This window comes from Acomys russatus, chromosome 17, assembly GCF_903995435.1.
Source record: "Acomys russatus chromosome 17, mAcoRus1.1, whole genome shotgun sequence".
In the NCBI taxonomy this organism is placed as follows: domain Eukaryota; kingdom Metazoa; phylum Chordata; class Mammalia; order Rodentia; family Muridae; genus Acomys; species Acomys russatus.
In genome coordinates, this window is record NC_067153.1 from 46,941,060 (window position 1) to 46,960,431 (window position 19,372).

Sequence of the window (19,372 nt, forward strand, 5' to 3'; positions counted from 1 at the left end):
GTGAAGTCCCTGTGTCTTGGCTTGGAGGAAACAGATAGGAGTTGGGGTGGTGCTGTGTGGACCCTACCTGTGTCCTCACTGCCCTGAGGTGTGCAGGAAAAAATGAGCTTCAGTGTCAGCAAAGAAGGCAGATGTCTCTGGAGCCCAGAGAGATGGCAGGAACTAACTCCACATTGGCTCAGCTCCTCCCTGTCCTGATTCCTTATCATCATCTCCTACCCTCCAGCCCACTGCCCGGAGTAGAGGTCATTTCCTGCTTGTTCATGGAGCACTCAACTTACCCGGCCCCTCCCCACCTCCGCCCCCTCCCACACACACACACATACACACGCCTCAGGCCTGCAGCTCTCAGTCCACACCAGGCCTCTGGACTCTCACCTACCTCTCTCTTCCCAGCCACCGTCCATTCTACACTCTTGCTATAAGGATACTGAGGCCCAGAGAGGGTGAGCACTAGCCCAAAGTCACACAGGTGAAGGGTGGAAGAGCTACGTCATGGGCGGGCCTGAGGGGCTTGTGTGGACCTCTCTTCAGGGAAAAGCCACCTTTCCCTGCTCTTTGAGACACTGCAGGCTGGACATAATGCTGGGCCGTGCACCCCGGTTTCTACATCAACCTTGTTGACTCCCCCCACCTCACAATACCTCATATACCAGATCTGTGTGGCTCAGCCCCCATGCCTGCCCTGGGCTGGCATTCCCACAGCAGCTTCTGGGTGGCATTAAGAGCCCGGCCATAAAGAAGGCCAGCTCCCTGTGCTCCCTGCCTGCTGTCCCTGGAATCCACCTTCCTGAGCCAGGCCAGAGATAAACCCTTTTTTTTTTTTTTTTAAATCCTTTTTGGCAGGCAGTGCACATGGGTCTGTGTGCCCTTATCTAGCTGTAATCCAGATGGTTTGTGGCAGCCCAGAGGGCTGGGTGCCACGAGGGGCCGTGGTCACATGACGATCTTGTGGTAGGGACTGGGTGGTTACATCGTTCTTAAGGTTAGGGGTTCTATGCTGATCCCCAGTGTAGAAGCCAGGGCACAGGGTAGGGGTAATGTGCCCAGTTAGCTTGTGACAAAGCTGAGACTCAAACCAAAGTGGCTGGCGGGGAGCAGAAAGGGCTCTAAGCTTGGAGTCTGAACAGAGGTTCGAGTCTCAGCTCTGCCACTTCTTAGCTGTGCTTAAGTGGTTCACTCCTTTGCCTTTCTGAACTTGGACCACCCGGCTGCTTTTGTCACTGAAGACCATGGTGGCACAAAGCTGATGCCACATTAGGATCCTCTCCTTCCCCCTGGGCAGGAGCAGAGCCACGCAGAAATCTGCTATATGCCAGCCGAGCAAAGAGCCCCAGGAGGGGCCTGACAGGGAGGCTCACAATCACAGCCCAGGTCCTTCCCCCTCTACCCACCAAGACACCCAGTCTAAGGAGTATGGCTAACACCCCTTCTTGGCCGAGCACAGGCCCCTCCAGACCATGGGGTTCCAAGTTCTAGAATGGTCTCACAGTGGCACTATCTATAAGAGACCTGGAAGTAGCCCAAAGGGGAAAAGACGAAAATGTGTCTCAAAATGGCCAAATGCGGGAGCCTCCTCGGCTGTCAAAGCAAGGAACGGTCACACCAAACATCCCAGGCCACCCTGGGATGTGCAAAGCCAAGGAACACGCTTACATTCCCAAGACTGAATTCAGACAGACACTCTTTTACAAGGCTGAAGAGAGCTGTAAAATGTATTTCTACTGGAAGTATCAGAAGACAGCCAGCTATGACAAGGCCCACAGGGGAGAACGGGGGACTCTGGGAGGGACACACAGCAGCCAGCATCTGGCAGGGATATTTGTTGTATCACCAACTAACAACAAATGAATAACAGTTGAGGGTCCCCGCATGGATTTAAATGGGAAAGAGCCAGAAGCCAGGGCCTGCAACAGATCTGACTCTGTGGTCTAGGTCCCTCAAATAAAATATGGAGCAATATAGAAAAGCCCTACATAAAAACAAAAATGGGGGCTGGGGAGCCGGCTCAGTGGATAAAGTGCTTTGTCATGCAAGCACGAGGCCCTGATTTTGGAAATCTGGTGAAAAAAGCCAATTCAGTAGCCGGTGCTTATCGTCCCAACACTGAGGAGGCAGAGACAGGTGGAACCCCCCACCCCCCTGGAGCTTAGTGGCCAGCACAGCTGAACTGGTGAGCACCAGGTGAGTCAGCCAGTGACCTGGTCTCAAATTCATAAGATGGAAAAAAACAATCAATGAAAAAAACCAATATTGAACTCTGCCCCCCCCACTCACAGGCACGCACACTTGTGTGCATGCATGAGCACACACACACACACACACATGCACATGCTAAAAAATAAAATATAAATGGTCATGTCTCCAGAGTGACAGGCAGGCACACAGGGAACACTGGAACCCCACTGAAGTTGTGCTACCTGGGCCCAGGCTCAGAAGCTCTGATCCCAGGAGGAACTTGTCCCCCAACGACCCCTACCCTCCTTCAAGTGAGCCCCAGAACCCTGTCCTTTAGGAGACTTTTTGGTCAGAGACTCCCTGCTTGCTTCTTCACCTGTCATTTGGGGCCACCAGTAACAAATGTCCTCATAGCTCAGCACTTTGGTCTCTCATGTGTACGGGGGAGTGTTCCACTCTCAGAGCCCAGGTCACCTGTTATGTGGCCCCACTGAATAGCCTAGGAACACCTGGCCTCTTGAGAGCTTTCTCCTTGCTCTGTAAATAGTCTTTCTCAATGCTGGGGAAAGCAGAGGCCTATGTTCTGATTGCCCACTTGGCTCTCCAAGAATTCACAGCCCAAGGGGTAGGACACCTGAACAGATGCTGGGAAGAAAAAAATCTGTTTCTGCAGATTGTTGGAGGGAGGGAGGGAAAAATAGGCCCCATTGGTTCTCCTGAGGATCATGTGACTTGCCCACAGCCCAAGGGAACCTTGTAGATTACTCTAAGACCTGCATAAAGGGAACACTATTCCTAGCAGAGGCCTTCTTTTGGGTCCAGGCTGGCAAGAGACAAGAGTGGCTGGCCAGCTGGCTGGGTGGTGCTCTGGGGCAAGGGAAGGATGCCAAGGATGCTAACGAGCATGGTTGATCAGCTTGGGACCTCAGGCAAATGAGGAGCCTCCCCCAGCCTCTGTGTTCCCATCTGTCTAATGGGATGGTGCTGGGGTCTCACAGTTTAGTGTCCATGCACTGAAGGTTTTAGCTCCCGCTTGCCACTATTGGGAGATGGTGGTCAGTTAAGAGGTAGGACCTAGTGAGAAGTGGTCCAGCCACTGAGGGTCGTGTGTAAAAGGGATGCTGGGACGCCAGTTCCTCTTCTTGCTCTTCCAGTCCCAGGCAGGAGGTAAAGGCGTTCCCTCTACCACATATCCTGACCACGATGCTCTGCCTTAGCCACAGGGCCAAATAACCATGGGTTGATGAGCCAAAATAAGTTTTCCTTGATTTAAAAAGTTTATTGTCTCAGGTAATGTGTTGCAGTGTGGGAAGCAGCTCTCGGGACATGACTGATCACAGTGCTGGGAGGGTGCCTGTTGCAGATATGGGGCACTGGTAGGAAGGCAACATCGCCGTCCCCAGATCTGCTCTAGCTCCAACACTGATAGTCTAATCAGAAGCCAGGCAACTTTTCTTGTAGAGGGTGGGTCACTAGATCTCTATCCTCTAACCTGTACTCAGGAAGTGGCTATGGGCAGAGCTAGTAAAAGACAGACGCTGTTGTTCAATAAAGCTTTATTAACACAAGCCGTCGGTCCAAGTTTGCAAGCCCTGGTCCAGCAGGCCCTCCACTCCTGGGGCTTGGTGAGAAGTGCCTGGCTACATGCTAACAGCTCTTGGTGTCACAGCTCCTCTGTGTCTGAGCGTTTGTGGGGTTGAGCTGCCCTAGGCTGGAGTACCCTTGGAGGATCACGCTGAATCCAGGGGGGAGGGGAGGGGAAGGGAGGGAGTGTGGAGAGGGGCGACAGTGCCAACTATAACAAACCAAGTAACCAGGGCGGCTAATTGACAGCAGCTGGCGCTCCAGCCGGAGGCTTGTCATCTATGATAAAGTGAAGTTGCCTCTAGGCCAATCAACTTCAAGTTTATGCAAATAAGACTACCACAGAGACAGCCCCATTCCCTTACAGTCATAGTCAGTCTCTCAGCTGGCCTGGCGGAATGTGGCCACTCACACACACCTGTTCCCAACCTGGTCCATGGCTGGGATTAATTCGCCCCCCAACTCACATTCCCCAAAATTGGTACAAAAGCTGCCACCACAAGACAGGCAAGACTTGAATGTTTCTCTCAATGGTGATAGTGGCCCCACAAATGAATTGGCCGCAGTGGGTCAGGCCTACCTGTTCTTGGTAACTGTCATCCAGGATGGTTTCTTGGGAGGCATGACTGGACACGGTGAGGACCAGGCACTTGCAAAGTCTCCAAGATCCCCTTGGTGAGCACATGTAAGCTCTCACTGAACAGGCAATGGCTCTCCCTGCTGGCTTGCAATCCTGCAGCCCCTGGCGCTGCAAATGTGTCAAGCCTCCCCAAAAATTACTCAGCAGCCCAGATCCCAAACTCCTTTATATTGGATGTCTACCTCCCTGACTTGCCTTTCACTCCAGGATGAGATACTGGGCTGAGGGGTGTGGGGGCCGTGGAATAGGTAAAGGACAATTCCCCATCCATGTCCCTAAAACAGATACCAGCTAAGACCACAAATGTCCTGTCTGAGCCCCTACCACTTGAGGGCCTCATGCCTCCTTACCCACATATAGCTGGGGTCACTGGCTCTAGTTAAGAACCTCCCTCAGGACCAGACCAAGCTTCTGGTTGTCTCAGCTAGAAGTGGGAGACATCCAAGGGCTTTCTTTTCCTGCGGGTGCCTTCCCCCCAGATCAGACCTCAGCACTCCTGCCCCAGGGGTTCCCTCCTCTGCCCCCTCACAGCAGAGAGAGCATCATCTACTATTTCATCTTTCACTGTTCTCCTCAACACACACACACACACACACACACACACACACACACACACACACACACACACACACACACACACACCAAATGGAGACCAGAGATCTAGTCACATTGGAACAAGAACAGCCCAACAATGCATCATCCGTTGGAGGGCGCTGGGTCTGCCCCTCCCCCCACTGCCCAAGATGCCAAGAGGAGATGATAGAAGGAGCAACCAACAACTCACCCAGCTTTCGGGGCACCCACCTTGGGCGACATACCTGGGGAGTTTATTTCGGGGGTGGGGGGTGGGGGGTGGATAGCTCACCTTAGGGAAACTTATCTTAGAGACCGTGCCTGTTCATTTTCACTACCTTGACACAATTTAGAGTTTTCTTGATGTTTGATGTGGGAGGGCTCACAGTGTGTGGTTACCCCCCCTGAGCAAGTGGTCCTGGGTTGTATAAGAAAGCAGGTTGAGCAAGCCAGGAGGATCAAGCAAATAAACAGAGTTCCTCCATGGCCTCTGCTTCCTTCCCGTTTCCAGGCTCCTGCCTTGAGTTCCTGCCCTGACCTCCCTCAGTGGCGGAGTGTGACCTGGGGTGTGTGAGCTTAAAAAAAAAAAAAGCATTTCTTCTTCCTGTTGGGTTTAGCTCAGTGTTTTATCACAGCAATGGAAAGCAAACTAGGACAGAAGCCACCTTGGGTGGGGACCTGCGGGGCAGGGCTCATCATGCACACACAGAGGGCAACGTGTCCCCTTGGCCCACCCTAGGAGACTTGCCCTTTTCCAACTGAAAGGTGTCTGGTTATAACGAGGAAATTGCCATGTCTTGTGGCCTTGGTTGATGTCTGGGTAAATAAGCATTTTGGAGGTCTAATTATCACTGCTTTGGGGGACTGCGGGCTCAGAACTTTCTTCCACCCAGGAGGTAACACCAGAGGCTTGGTCTGCAAAAACTCAAGGAGAAGCTCTGGCAAGGGAGCATGCTTGCAGAGGGTGACCACAGCTACAGTCACTGAGGACAATGTGAAGGCCATCTGGGAGTTTGGGAGAAAGGACCCTATACACATGACTTAGCCCTAAACATAGGGTGCCAACTCTGGTGTGACGTGGGAGGCTTGAAGGTGAATTTTTGCCTTGGAGCTGTCCCTCTCCCTGCCGGTCCTCTGTGTGTGCTCTGGGAAGGCAAGGAGCAGCCAGGGCCACTTGTGAGCCTCAGAGGAGGACATAACCCTGATCTGAGACATCGCCCCTTTCAAGGGGACACACAACCTGTGGCAGATGAGAACTGGACCCAAGTCTCACACTTCCTGGCATGGGGCTATCTCTACACTGCCTCCAGCCAATTCAGCCCCATCTGCATGACTCCTGAGTAGCTCAGGGTGGGGGCTCCCCAGGGGCTTGGGGGCTCAAGGGCTCCCCGGGCTCTGACATTAATCCCACTCTCATGTAGGGAAAACAACTCCCTGTCCCAGTGACTGGAATCCATAGAGTCAGAGACTAAAGAGAAGTTTAATAACTTCCACACAGTGGAACCAGGAGGAAAAGACTGCCCTGAGCACCTACTGTGTGCCCACCTCTACAAATCTTGGCACCTTAAATATTCAAAAGAAAGGGCCCCTGCTCTCAGTTTTGGGAAGAGAAAACTAAGTCCAGAGAGATGATTTTCCAGCAGCTGAGCTCCTGGGACTTAGACCCAAGCTTGTCTGATCTCCACAGTACAGAATCTCTCTGAGCCTTGGCTCTTGGCTTTGGACTTTAGGGAGAAAATGGGGTTGGGGGAGGGGGAAGCTGCCAGTCCCTGAACCAACCAGCTTCCATCACCAGGAGTCCCCTCCAACTCCTGTGACCGAAGAAAGAGCTGGAGCATTTGAGCCACTAGCGTTCCCACTGCCCTGAGGTGTCCATAGACACCTTCAGACACATCCCTACAGCCCTTGAGACCCCTTGGGGGAACATTCAGGCCACCAGGGAAGTGTCAGCTTTCTGGCCTGCTCTGGCTCAGATATCAGCTGTCGGGTATTAAGGAGAATGCCCCACACACCTGGGAAAGAAGGTAGCCACAGATGCGGAGGCGCTAAGCCTTCCAAGGCTTCCTCTTGGCCTCAGAGATAAGGTAGTGGAGACTGATTGGGCCTCCCCCACCAGGAGCAGCATGCCCGGGGGGTGAGATAATGGCATCAAAGCCTCATGTTTGTTTTTCCTGCCCTCCACTTGCCCTTCCACTCACTATTCGGATCAGAACTGTTTGTTGAACAACTACTCTATGTGCCCCCATCTTAGGGCCTAGGGAAACACAACAAAGTGGTGGGGGGCATGTGCCATCCTGAGTCCCTGGTGTACAGGGCCTTGGCCCAGTGAATTGGCAGGGGACCTGCTTTTTCTAGGAGCTACCCCTCCAGGTGCCTGGGGAACACAAGGCCCACCATGGCTGTCTCTGGGGCCTCTGCCCATGTTGATTCCCTGAGGCTGAAGCAGGCTGACACCACTCAAAGAGCCCTCAGGTGTCCAGCTGGAGGTGGGTGTAGAGGAGGCGGCCATGGGCAGGGAGGACATGAGTGGACTATTGGGAAGGGAGAGAGAGAGAGAGGCCTGGCTAGCCTTGGCCAGGTTACAAATAAACTCCAGCCCAGCCGCTCCCAGCCGTGCCGGAGGGAGAGAAAATAGCTTTCACACTGTATTTGCTGATTTTTTTTTTTTTTTTTCACTCTGCTGCTTCTAAATCGATCCCGAACAGATTGTCCGATTGTTTGGATTTCAGGAGAGAAGTCGCTCGCCTTTGGCTGGTCTCTCTCCTGGTGACATTCTCTTTCCCTCCTCTTTTAGCCAGGGTTTAGATGGACACCCAAGGCTGTCCTGGGCTCATCCTGGCACTTGGGACCTGCAGGTGATAGGTGAGGGACTAGCTCCAGAAGGGAACGTTCTACACCCCACAGGGACACCCCTGCCTAGGGATCCATAATGACATGATGTCCATGGTAGGATATCTCTGCTTCCCAAGGAAGGACAGGACCCCCCTCCCCCAGGTACCTTCCAACTCCTTTGTCCAGGAGAGCACTGTTAGGTGTGGAGCTGAGGCATAGACACAAAAGACTGTGTCAGCACTGTGGTCCCAGGACCCACAGCAGGCAGGGTTGCTATGCACCCTCTTAGGGGCTAACAAGACCATATTACACAGAGCACTGGGTTATCTGTCTTCTAGGATGGGTTGATTAGTAATGTCTGCTTTGGGCACAACAGTGAGTGGTTGTGACATTCGGGCCATTCTAAGTCTACAGGGTGAAACTAGAACTCAAGGATGTATCTGTGTGGGTAGGGTAGGAATCCTATGGCCCCTGACTCCATTCAGCTTCCCATGGATGCCGTGGGATAGCCAGACCACAGTGTGGCCAGGGTCCCAAACTCAGTCCTCAGTGCTCTGCTGTTGCTCCTTTTGCTTCTTTAACATTTCCAGCATCTGAGTTGCAGCCTCTTCCAGGCAGGCTTCCTTGATGCCTCCGCCCCTACCAGACAGAGTTGTTCCATATCTGTCAGGCCCAACATCTGTGAATCTCCTCACAAAGTAGTCACGTCTCAAGGTAGAGGGGGTGACTACAGCACTCAAAGAGGCAGAGGCAGGCTGATCTCTGTGAGTTCAAGGCCAGCCTGGTCTACAAAGCCAGTCCAGGACAGCCAAGGCTAACACAGAGAAACTCTGTCTCAAAAAGGGAGAAAAAGAAAAAGGGAGAGAGACGGTGATCATCCTAGGGAGAGAGACGGTGATTATCCTAGTCCCTCCAGAGGCTCTGACCCTAGAGGTCAGTCAGATCAGAAGAATCCATGATACATGAGACAATTGGCCTTCCTAGTCCTGCTTCTAGCATGGAAGCCAGGCTTTGCCGTTACAGCTCTTCTTCGACTGCCTTATACCCTAGGCAAAGCCAGAACCACACGGAGCAGGGTTCTGAGCCTCTTCTACAGGCCTGTCCCTTCCCCTGACTGGCTACCCTGTCTAGTTGTCCCAGGCATTTAGGTAACAGGAGGTAAGGAATGAACCAACCCTTTGCCCTCAGCATACTAATGTAGATCCACTTTACAAAAATGGAAACTGTGGTAAGAGAGGGGGAAAGGGCACCAAGTGAGGCCACCACACTGACAGTGGGTCCAGGGTGGAGACTGTTCTCCCTTCCCTCACCTACTGACCAAGGCATTCTTCTCCCACCGGCGTGAGGGGGAAACTGGATGGGCTCTGGCTAGAAAGACCCTCTCCTGGGACTGGCCATGAACTTGAAGGTGGGTGCTATTTGCAGTGTGGCAGAAGAGAGCTGTGATCACAAGGGGGTGTCTCCCAGCCACAGGGATTCCAGGGGAGCTGGCTAGATTGCCCAGCCCTGTGGTTGCTTTTCAGCACCCCTGGCTTCTACCATCTCTTTTCTCTGTGCCCTGGGCTCATGAGAAGAGCTGGTATCAAAGGTTGTGTGCCACTTCCTGCTGCGCCATGATGCCCCTAAACCTCATATGCTCCTGTCACTGCAGCTCTGAGACCAGGCTTCTTCTCTGGTTTTGTTCCCTAACAGGCAGCAGGTGCCCTTCGAACACAGTGTCTCTGCTCCCAGGGCTCAGACAGTGACGGCACAAGGCTGCCTCTTGCATGCTGGGAAGAAAAGAGTCAGAGCTGCTCCAAGGTGATGAGGAGGAAGGAAATTCAAGCTGAATACGACTCTGTCCAGCTGCAGAGCCAAACTCTCGGACACCAAGGAGCCTGGGTCCCAGTGTGGGCCACCAACCCAGACAACAAATAGCAGTGGAAGAGAGACAGGAGGGGGGTAGCCTCTGCACTAGCCTTTTAAAGTTTCCCTAAGCTGCCCTGACATGAAGTTGTGGTGCTTCCCTCTGCCATGATTGATTGATTGATTCATTCATTCATTCATTCGTCCACTCATTCACTTGGCTGTCCCTCTCTCCCTTCAGTCAGAGCAAAACTGTCCAACATGCTAGAAATAAAAGGTTTCTCCACCCAGAATAGAGAAGGCTAGCCCTGCCCTGGCCTCTGTGGTATTTATGTCATCCATGACACCGTGCACTGAGCACTTACTGTGTACCAGACGAACCTAAATTCCACAAAAACCCTGTGATGAGGAAACTGAGGATCAGAGAGGAGTCAGAGCTGGCGTGGTACAGAGGAGCCATCAATGGGACTGGTAGGGTGCCCAGCATGCCACACTCCCTGCCTTTACCCTCTCTGCACCTGGCTGGCTGACAGGAGTGGGGCTGAAACAGGGTCCCAACCCATCACTACCTCTCCACTCTCTTGATCAACAGTTGCCATGGTGCTGGGACATGGATGCCACCGGGCTTTGCCATATTTCACTGGTACTCCATCAACAACTGGAGTATCAATTGTGGATACCCCTGCTGCAGGGGTCCAGGCTACATGGGCTTGCTTCTTCTGGGTCTCTTCAATCTTGAGGCAGCAGTGCCAACAGAGTAACAGTTTACATCACAGAGCTGGGCTTCTGAAAGAGCTGGCTGGGCACTGAAGGCAACAACAAATGCATTCTAAACAGTCACCCATTTTGCAGGTGAGGAAACTGAGGCCACGGGGCCACATAACCTACCCAAGGATGTCCCCCCCTCCCGCCCCAATGAAGCAGCATGCAGAAGACAGACTTGTCCAGAATGGAGCCCAGTATAGCCTCTGTGACTCCCAGGGTCCGTTGCCTTGGCGACAGGCCCCAGCACAGCAGCCGGGCTCAGTCCCAAAAGGGTTCCGATTCCAGGCAGTTATACCCAGCAACGTCATCCCAGACCTGCTCCCAGAAGCCTGAACCATCTAAATATCACAGGGGCACAAACAAGGCTATGGGCCTGTGGGTTTCCTGCTGTGCTGATGAGAGCGGGCAATGATGCCAGCCTGTCTGCAGACTCACAAAGGCTCCGTCAGCCTGTTTCCAGATGTGCAGAGAGTGAGTCTGGGAGCACACAGTGGGCTTGGGGGAGCCCCAGGCCTCATGTCCTGAAGCTCAGGCTGTCCCAGAGCGCAGGAGGGAGGTCTTCAGAGCCAATGTCTAAAGCTTTTCAATAGCAGCCTCTATGCTGCCCCCAACCCTCAAGGAGCCCACTCAGTCCAGGTGATGCTGTATCTGGCTGGGACTGGCCACCTTCCCTCCTGCTCTCAGGGCTCAGCTCTCCTTAGAGAATTAGAGATCTGCCTTTGACTGTCTGAGGGTGGCAACGGACACAAAGGTCTAGGAGAAAAGTCACATGTCAGGCTAGATTGTAACAAAGGAAATGTATTCAAACCTGAAGATGTCACTTTGGGGCCAGGTCTCTGTAGGATGTACAGCATTCCTTCTAGAAACGTCCTTTGCCTTCTTATGTACACCCTTCACGATGCCAGCTAAAGCTCCCTTTCCCAACAGCCGCACCCCCCTCCGTGCCCCCACCCTCACCCCATGGCCCTTCTCAGGTACCTCTGTTATTTCTGCTTCCAGTCTGCATAGCACAGCAGGGCAAGTGGGTCAAATTCTCTCTGCTCTCCTCTCTGAGCCTGGCTCCGAGCGAGCAGGGTGCTCTGGGAGCTGGGAGTGAATGAACGCGCTAACTACCGCTTGTTCTTAGCTGGGTTCCAGCTGCAGGTCCCCCCACAAGCCTCTGCGAAGCTGTCCCTGCCGTTGCCGAAGCACGCCCGCCGGGGAGTGTGGACGAAATGCTGCAAGGCCATCTGCCTTTAATTTGTGCTGATGTCTAAGAAAACGACATTTTATCATGAGCCCCTCGTGCGCCCAGGAGCTTCAGAACCTGGCACAGGAGTTGAACTTTCCCAGTCCCACTTCCCGGTGCAGGGCTCTCAGCCAGGGCAGCCATGTCCCTCCTTCAGCCTTCCCTCCGCCTGTTCCTAAGAGGCTGCCAGGCAGGAATAAGCAGATTAGGGAAGCTGGCTTTTAAGAGACCACGATTGGTCTTGTTTTCCAGGGAAGTGTGAACAACAAAAATAATTTTTTCTCTCTCTCTCTCCCAGGCCTCACAGAACTTAATTCACTGTTAAACGGGTGTCATCTGAGAGGTGCAAGAACTATTTCTCTGTTCTCCAAGCTGTGTGTACCCATGTCTGCTGAGGTCAGCTGTGCAGACAAGTGAGGGGGGGATGCTCAGTGCCCCCACAGGAGGGCGAAAGCAGGGCACTGGGCATGTGGTGACCTGTGTGCCCTATTCGTTGAGGCTTACTCAAAAATACAGACAGATAAGTGTTCATATGACTAGGGAAGGGATTATAGAAGTGACTCTCAGGAGATGGCCTGGGGTGGGTGCGGAAGAGGGATGTAGAGAAAGTTCTTTCTTTTTTTAAATGAAGCATCTGCATCAGGCTCTGAGTGACTCCCACCATCACTGGCTAGATAACCTTGGCTCTCAAAGACCTCCTGGGACATTTCCCACTGTCCACATCTATTTATCAGGTTATGGAGGGAGGGGTCCACAGGCTCCAGTGCTTTCCAAGCCAAGGTGTCCCCAACCTGCCAGGGGCAGGCTAACTCAAGACACCCAGAGAAGGACACTGAATATCCTCAAAAGAAGAGAGTGGACTGAGGTGTGTGTCTATGGGGGCAACATCAGCAGAAGCAGGGCAGCCAAGGCAGCAAGGGTCCAGTTGTAAATGGTCTGTTCAGACAGCCAGTGCTGAATGAAGATTGGTCCCTCGTGTCTAAATGGAGCTTCCTAGGAGTGAGTCTAAGTAGTCCCAAGATCCTTGTCACCCTCCCAGGCGTTATCATGTAAAAGTGGCCACAGCAAGGGGCCCTGGGATGTGATGAGTTTGCTGGAAGGAGGGGAGGGCAGGAACGAGGAGGAGGAAGAGACAGGACCTCGGTCCACCAGACTTGAACAGCAGCACCCACAGGGCAGGGGTCACACACAGCACCAAGGAGGTGTGACCGAGCAAGCAGAACAACGTCCTCACTCACACCTGCTGCTGAGCTTCTAGAATCCATAGGACAGTGACTGAGAAGTAATGCCCCTCCCCTCCCCCGCTGTGCTTAGGGCTCAAGAAGGTTAAATCTTTCCCTTGAGCACAAGAAGAGCTACCTTCTGAGATCACCCTCAGGAAAGCCAACAGGATAACACTGGCAAGAAGACCCCCAGTGGTCACTACAGCATCTGCAGATCCAACTCCTCCCTCTGCCAGAGGGTCAAAGGCAGGGTTCCAAGCAATGTGGTCTGGTCCTCAGTAGCAGGGTGCCTGCTGAGCTCTCATTAGCAGCCTCTCCCACACCAGGTCCTTCATGAGTACAAAAGAAGCAGCAAATGGACCCTCGAGGGCTCATGTGAGAGTCCATAAGACGCCTGGCACAAGGCTGGGCTTCGCTCCGAACAATGGTCCTTCCCGACGCCTACCTCCTGGAATACCACAGTTAGAGTCTGTGTCAGCAAAGTCTCTTCCTGCAGCCACAGGCTGCTGATACAGCGAGGCCTGGAGTCCACCTTCCCCCCAGAAGCCGGGCCCCAGGCAGGAGGCAGCAGGCAGCAGGCAGTGGAGGAGTTAGCCAAAGGCTACAGTTTTGCTACAGGGGCACACACTTCCTCTATGTACCTCTCCTTGGTGCTCGCCCCTGGGAGCCTTGGGACCTAGGAAGCTTTGCTCCACACTGACCGCCCCCTACTCCCTCCCTATCTCCACCCCAGGCTGAAGATAGAGGTGTCCGTTGCTAGGGCTCTGCTGTGCCCCCCTCCTCTGCCCTCCCAGGCAAAGGAGGGGCTCCCCTCTCCCCTCTTTGTACAACTTTGCTGTGGAGAGTTTATTTCCCTTCTGCCTGAATCCTCTCTGGTGCGCCCACCGTTTGTGCCCCACGATCAAATGGCTCGTCAGGGCCTCTCCTCAGCTGCTCCCTTGAGGGTAATCAAGGCCCAGGCACGAGGCCAGGAAAGAAGGAAGGGCAGTGAGGAAACAGTAGATGGACAGATGGGTGACAGGTGAACAGGGAGTGGCCCTCAGCTGCTTGCAGGTCCCAATCTCTCTCTCTCTCTCTTTCTCTCTCTCTCTCTCTCTCTCTCTCTCTCTCTCTCTCTCTCTCTCTCTCTCTCTCTCTCTCTCTCTCTCTCTCTCTCCTCTCTTGCCTCCATAAAGGGCTGAGCAAGCAAAACTGCCCCCAACCTCAACCGCGCCCCTCCTTCCAGCCCAGTTGCCTGAACAAGCTTCAGGCTGGATAGCCCAAGACAGCACAGAGTCTGATCCCCAGAAGCATTCCTCCCTCACTTCCAGTCTGTATGTAGTTCTGTGGCTGCCCTGGTAGAGGCCTGCGTCAGCACTCAAGCAACCCAGAGTGGCTGCGAGGTTAACACTACCATCCCCCTCCCTCCCACCCCCACCCAGCCTGCCCTGGGAAGGAGTGGTGGTTCCAGCCGGTAATCACAGCCCTTTAGCAGCTGAAGCAGGAAGATTGCAGTGAATTTGAAACTATCCTGAGCTGTATCATGAGCTCCAGGACATCCTGTGCTACAGTGTGGAAACCATGTTTCAACAAAAACAATAAAATTAAACTAAAACAAAATCTAAAAAGAAATCCCGATCAGATGCTTCTGGCTCAGCTTGAGCCCTGAAGTACAGGGGCTGCTGGGCAACAGAACTTTCTAGCCAGCTCTGTTCCAGATTCTTTCTCCACCAGGACAGGCCTAGCAGGTAGCCCTGTGTAGAGGAAACAAAGTTTGCCCTAAGGAGGTCTCCCCGTTGGGGGAAAACCTAGGTTTTGAACAGCCCTGACCAGCCTGTGTTGATGGGATCAAAGTCACATCACAGGTTACAATGTCTGGGATTCCATCGGGATATTTCCAATCAGCCCCCACAGCAGACAGAAGGTAGGCGGGAGTCTCAAAGGTTCCCAGGCACCCTTGGGCAGTTGAAATCAAGCAAGAAAACAAAGAAGGACTGACGGAGGAAGTTCTAGCTTGTCTGGCTCCGGGTGGAGCCCAACTTGCAGGCTTGACAGCATTTAGAGTCACAGAGTGTCAGTGACCAAGGCATCTTAGACAGCATCCGGGGAAACAGGTCCAGAGACCCACCTAGGGTCACACACATAGCATTGCTGTTCACAGGAACTTCCCGAGCCTTGTTTTCTGGCTTATAGCAGCCTCTGTTGATGGGAACCACTCCCCTTCTGTCTTATAGATGAGGATGAGACTCAGGCTCAGTGGAGTTGAGAGCCTTGCTCAAGGTCACACAGCCTCAAGGGAGGTCCCTGTAGTTTCCCATGGAAGGCTTTTTTCTCTTTTTATGCCAGGCTGGGGTTACCTGGCTGGAGCACCCAGTAAACCCAGGGTACCAGAAGACACAGAAAAGTCGGGGGCAGGGGGGGGGACATACAAGAATGTTTATATGTAAATATTCTTGGGACAAATTATGTAACTGTGGTTCCCTGTCCCTTCATGGCCTCAGGGGTCTGACTGGGGTACTAGGCACCCACTTCGGCACTCACTCGGGGACCCTAGTCTCGGGAACCCCGTCAAGAACCAGACTCTGTTAGGTCCATCAGGCAGTAGGCGCTGCTCCTTCCAAGGAGAACAGTTGGAGGCGCCAGGATGAGCTGCCCCCCTTTCCTTTCTTTTTCCCTTTGGCTGGATAAGAAATACTAATACTAATAATGATAATAATAATTAGAATAAATAAAACCCGAAGACGCTGGGGTCTCGTTGCTATGACAACGGCCGGAGCTAATGAGCTTTTCCCGAGGCCGCCGCCCGGCTACCCAGACCCGGACGCGGGATCACACTATCGATCCGGCCCTGGAAGGCGGCGGTGGTTGAGCCTGGCGGGGTCCCGGGTGTCGCCTAGCGGAGATCCAGGGCAGCCAAGCGGTTCCCAGAGCGGATCCAGAGCTCTGCCCCACGCGCACTGACTCCCCAGCGGTCTGCGCTCCGCGGCTACTCCCAGCCCGGCCCCGCTGCGCTCTCGGCTGCGCCCGACGCGGGTGACCACCACCTCGTCCTGCTCTGCGCTCCGGGCGCTCCCCGACGCTGTCCCGCCCGCGCTCCGCAGCAGTGCGTGGACCCTGCAACCCCGAGCCCGCTCACCTCGTGCTTGCGCCGGTCGCTCCTCGCTATGCAGCCGGGAGCCTGCGCCCGCGGGAGCCGCCTGCAGGGGTGCGGGGCTGCCCACGCGCGCCGCCGCAACAGTTGTCCGCCAGGCTGCGGGCGCGTGGGGCTCCGGGGCTCCGGCCGCACTCCGGCCGCTGCGCCCCACGCGCGTCCCGCGCCGCGTTCAGCTCGGCCGCCGCGCCCTCTGCTGCCCCGCGCCAGCTCCGCCTGCGCTCCGCTTGCTGCTGCCTCTCTCTCTTCTCTCTCTCTCTCTCTCTCTCTCTCTCTCTCTCTCTCTCTCTCTCTCTCTCTCTCTCTCTCTCTCTCTCTCTCTCTCTCCCCCTCCCTCCCTCCCCTTCCGCCCCAGTCTCTTCTCTCTTCTCCACCTTGCTCTCGCTCCGCCTTTGTTTTTTCTCCATCTCTCTCTTGTTCTGGCTCTTTACCCTTCACCCTCCTTTTTCTTTCCTCTCTCATCCTTTCGTTTTCTTCCTAGCTTTTTACTTTTTCCTCCCCGACTCTGTCTCTCTCCCGCTTCTCTGCCCCTCCAGATTCTTTCTTCTCCCTCTTCCCCCTCAGTAACCTCCTCCACCAGGGGGTTCTACTCAATCCCTACCCCCCATCTCCTCCTTTCCACCTGTTCCCCAGTCTGGTACCTGCTCCAAAGGACTCCAGGACTCCCCGACACCAGCAACTGGCCCGCTGGAATTCAGCCCCTTCTCAGTCCAGGTGGACAGACCCGTGCCAGTGCAGCCAGCGACATTCTGCCCCACCCACTCTGTGCACCTCCCAGCCTTGGGGATAGGAGATCTCTTCTGCCAGCCTCCCCTGAGCCCGGCAGTCAGGGGCACAGGGCAGACTGCCTGCTTTTCTTTGGAGGAAAGTCTTGTGTCCCTAACCTCTTAGACTTGGGTCTAAGCCCTCACCCCACATCTCTCTCTTCCCAGTTCTGATTTCAACTCCCATTTCATCGCTGACCTACAGGGCAAGGGGGTGCTGGACTCCAACCTCAAACCTGTGGGCCTGTATTTTCCCATTGCACGCGGGAGGGGGCAGGGAGGCATGTGGTGACCCCTGCACTCCTCCCACGGGACAGCCAGGATCACTGAAAGAATGCTCTCAAGCATGGGAAAGGCAGGCCCCCAAGATCCACTCCTCCAGGCCCAACTTCTGCCACCCACATTTCGGGGTCACCTTTGACTTTTGAGACCTCAGTGGAACCCCAAAGAAAACTGGACTGAGTCATAGTCTGAACTTTCCCCTTATCGCAGCACTGAGTGGTTCCTTTGCACTCTGCTGACAGACAGACAGACAGACAGACAGACAGACAGACAGACAGACAGGCTCAAAGACATTAAGAACGCATCGCGGGGCCACACAGCTGACAAGGGGCAGAGTCAAGGCTCAAACTGAAGCCCAAGCAGCTCACTTTCCTCCCCAGGTGCTGGAACTGACATGAAGGGATCCTTCCAGAACAGGCCATCGCCTTCCTTCACTGAAGGCTCTAGAAAGAACCCCATGGTATGCTGGGACCTGCTTGGCACTTCTGCTGCTTTTGAGGGTAAGGGGCTCAGAGAGGCACCAGCTGGGGCTGACCAGTGCCTTCTTTCACCTAAGCCTGTGAGGGTGAAGGAGAAGGTGCCCAACTGTCACAGCATCTGTGCCTTTGTTCCCTTCACAGATATAGCCTGGACTAACCCTCTGCACCCGCCTGGTACCACAGTGTCCATGGGAACTGCTTCAGCCAATGGTTAGAGCACAGCCAGGATAGGTGAGGCCAGGTTCCGGAGAGGACCAGTAGGGAGGCAGAGCCTGCTTGGTAGCAGGGAGGGCAAAGACTTGGGTGGAGGTGTTTCCCATCACTCAGGGCTATGGACACAACCCAAAGCAACTCTGTGTTCCTTCTGGCTGACATAACCCTTCCAAAGAGGAAATTTTAGAAGACTCTGCTTCAGCTGAGGTCAAAGATGGCAGGAGGCTCTTCTAAGGCTTCTGATTACTTTGTGTCAGCCTGGGGACCAGACAAATGGAGGCAACTGCGGGTCCTCATAGGAGCAGGACTAAGTAAGGTTTGGGCTCTCTAGCTCCCATTGAGACCTTGGCTCCCAGCCTTCTGCAGTGGAGACAGAGACCAGACACTCCCATGTGCACAGCAGGGGAGCAGAGCAGGTTGGGGATGTGGGGTGTAGCACATGGTTCACTGTGTGGGATGCCTGTGTGATGTCTGATACGTGTGTGTTAGGTATGGGTATTATACAGTATATGTTGTATGTTTTATGTCTGTGTTATATGTGTGTGTGTGTGTCATCTGTATACGCATTTTCATGTGTGTTATATGGTATGGTGTGGGGTATTGGTGTATGTCATGTCATGGGGTGTTAGGTATCATGGGATATGTATATGGTGTGTGTGGTATGTGCAGGGAGCCAAATATAGCGCACTTTGTATGTGTGTGGTGTGACTGTGGGTAGCGTGTTTTCTGTGTGTACATGTGTGGCATGTGTTGGGTGAGTGTCATGGTGTGAAGATAATGATATCTGGGGGGATGTGCCATCAGCTATTCAGACACAATGGGTGAGTGAGAGAAATGCCAGGTACTCCTGTGTGGCCACCAGGCATGGCATGCCTCTGTGTGTTCCCACAGGTGAGGCAGGCTGCCTTGGTGACAGGGACCTGTGTACGAGGCATTCTGGGTGGAGGTGTCCCCTCCCTTCCTCCAACAGTGATGCTGAGCAGGCTCATGTTGCAGTGGATGTAGTCACGGGCATGGTGGCTAGTGACCACTGGTTCCCAGCCTCTGGCCAGCCCAATTCCACAGGACACAGCCCAGGCCCCTGTCTGTATCCCTTGACCACCTCCTTCTGCAGCCATCCTGTGCCAGCCACATATGGACACACGAGGTCCCTCACACCTCCCCATACACATACTTCCTCTACAGGTACAGGGTCCAAATCTTCCCCACCCCATCTCCCACGTGTCCCAACACTGAACAAAATCCCTTAACCTCCCTGAGCCTCAGTTTCCTCATCTGGGAAGTAAGATGACCACCAGGACCAAAGGGAGATAAGGACCTAGCGCATTATATCAGTCCTGCTAGGCCAACAAGCAAGCACTGGCTTAATGGGTCCTTGGTCCTGCCAGGGTCCCCTTGTCCTTTGGGGGAGGAGGCTTTGTCTTATGTCTCCCACTTCATTCTCCCTTGTCTCTGCATCTCAGTGCCCTGTGGTTGCTATAACAATGACCATGCACGAGGAAGCCTAACGTGTCACACGTCTATTCCATTACCCATGGTTCTGAAGCTCAACAGTTCTTTCTGATGGCCCTGGATCAAGGTGTGTCTGCAGCTCCCCATCCCTCCAGGAGCTCAAGGAAAGAGCCAGGTGACCCCA

The 19,372-nt window shown here is 54.0% G+C and overlaps 1 protein-coding gene across 2 annotated transcripts in view; it reads right to left on the minus strand.

The window, feature by feature from the left end:
- Positions 1 to 16,728, minus strand: part of Shisal1 (shisa like 1) — a 57,638-nt gene extending 40,910 nt beyond the window's left edge. The window contains exon 1 of one of the 2 annotated variants that reach the window (XM_051160124.1): positions 16,640 to 16,728. The gene's annotated coding sequence lies outside the window, so the exon portion shown is untranslated. Of the gene's footprint in view, positions 1 to 15,983; positions 16,068 to 16,639 lie in introns of those variants that run through there. The other variant, XM_051160125.1, reaches the window with a different exon arrangement.
- Between the last annotated feature and the right edge of the window lie 2,644 nt (positions 16,729 to 19,372).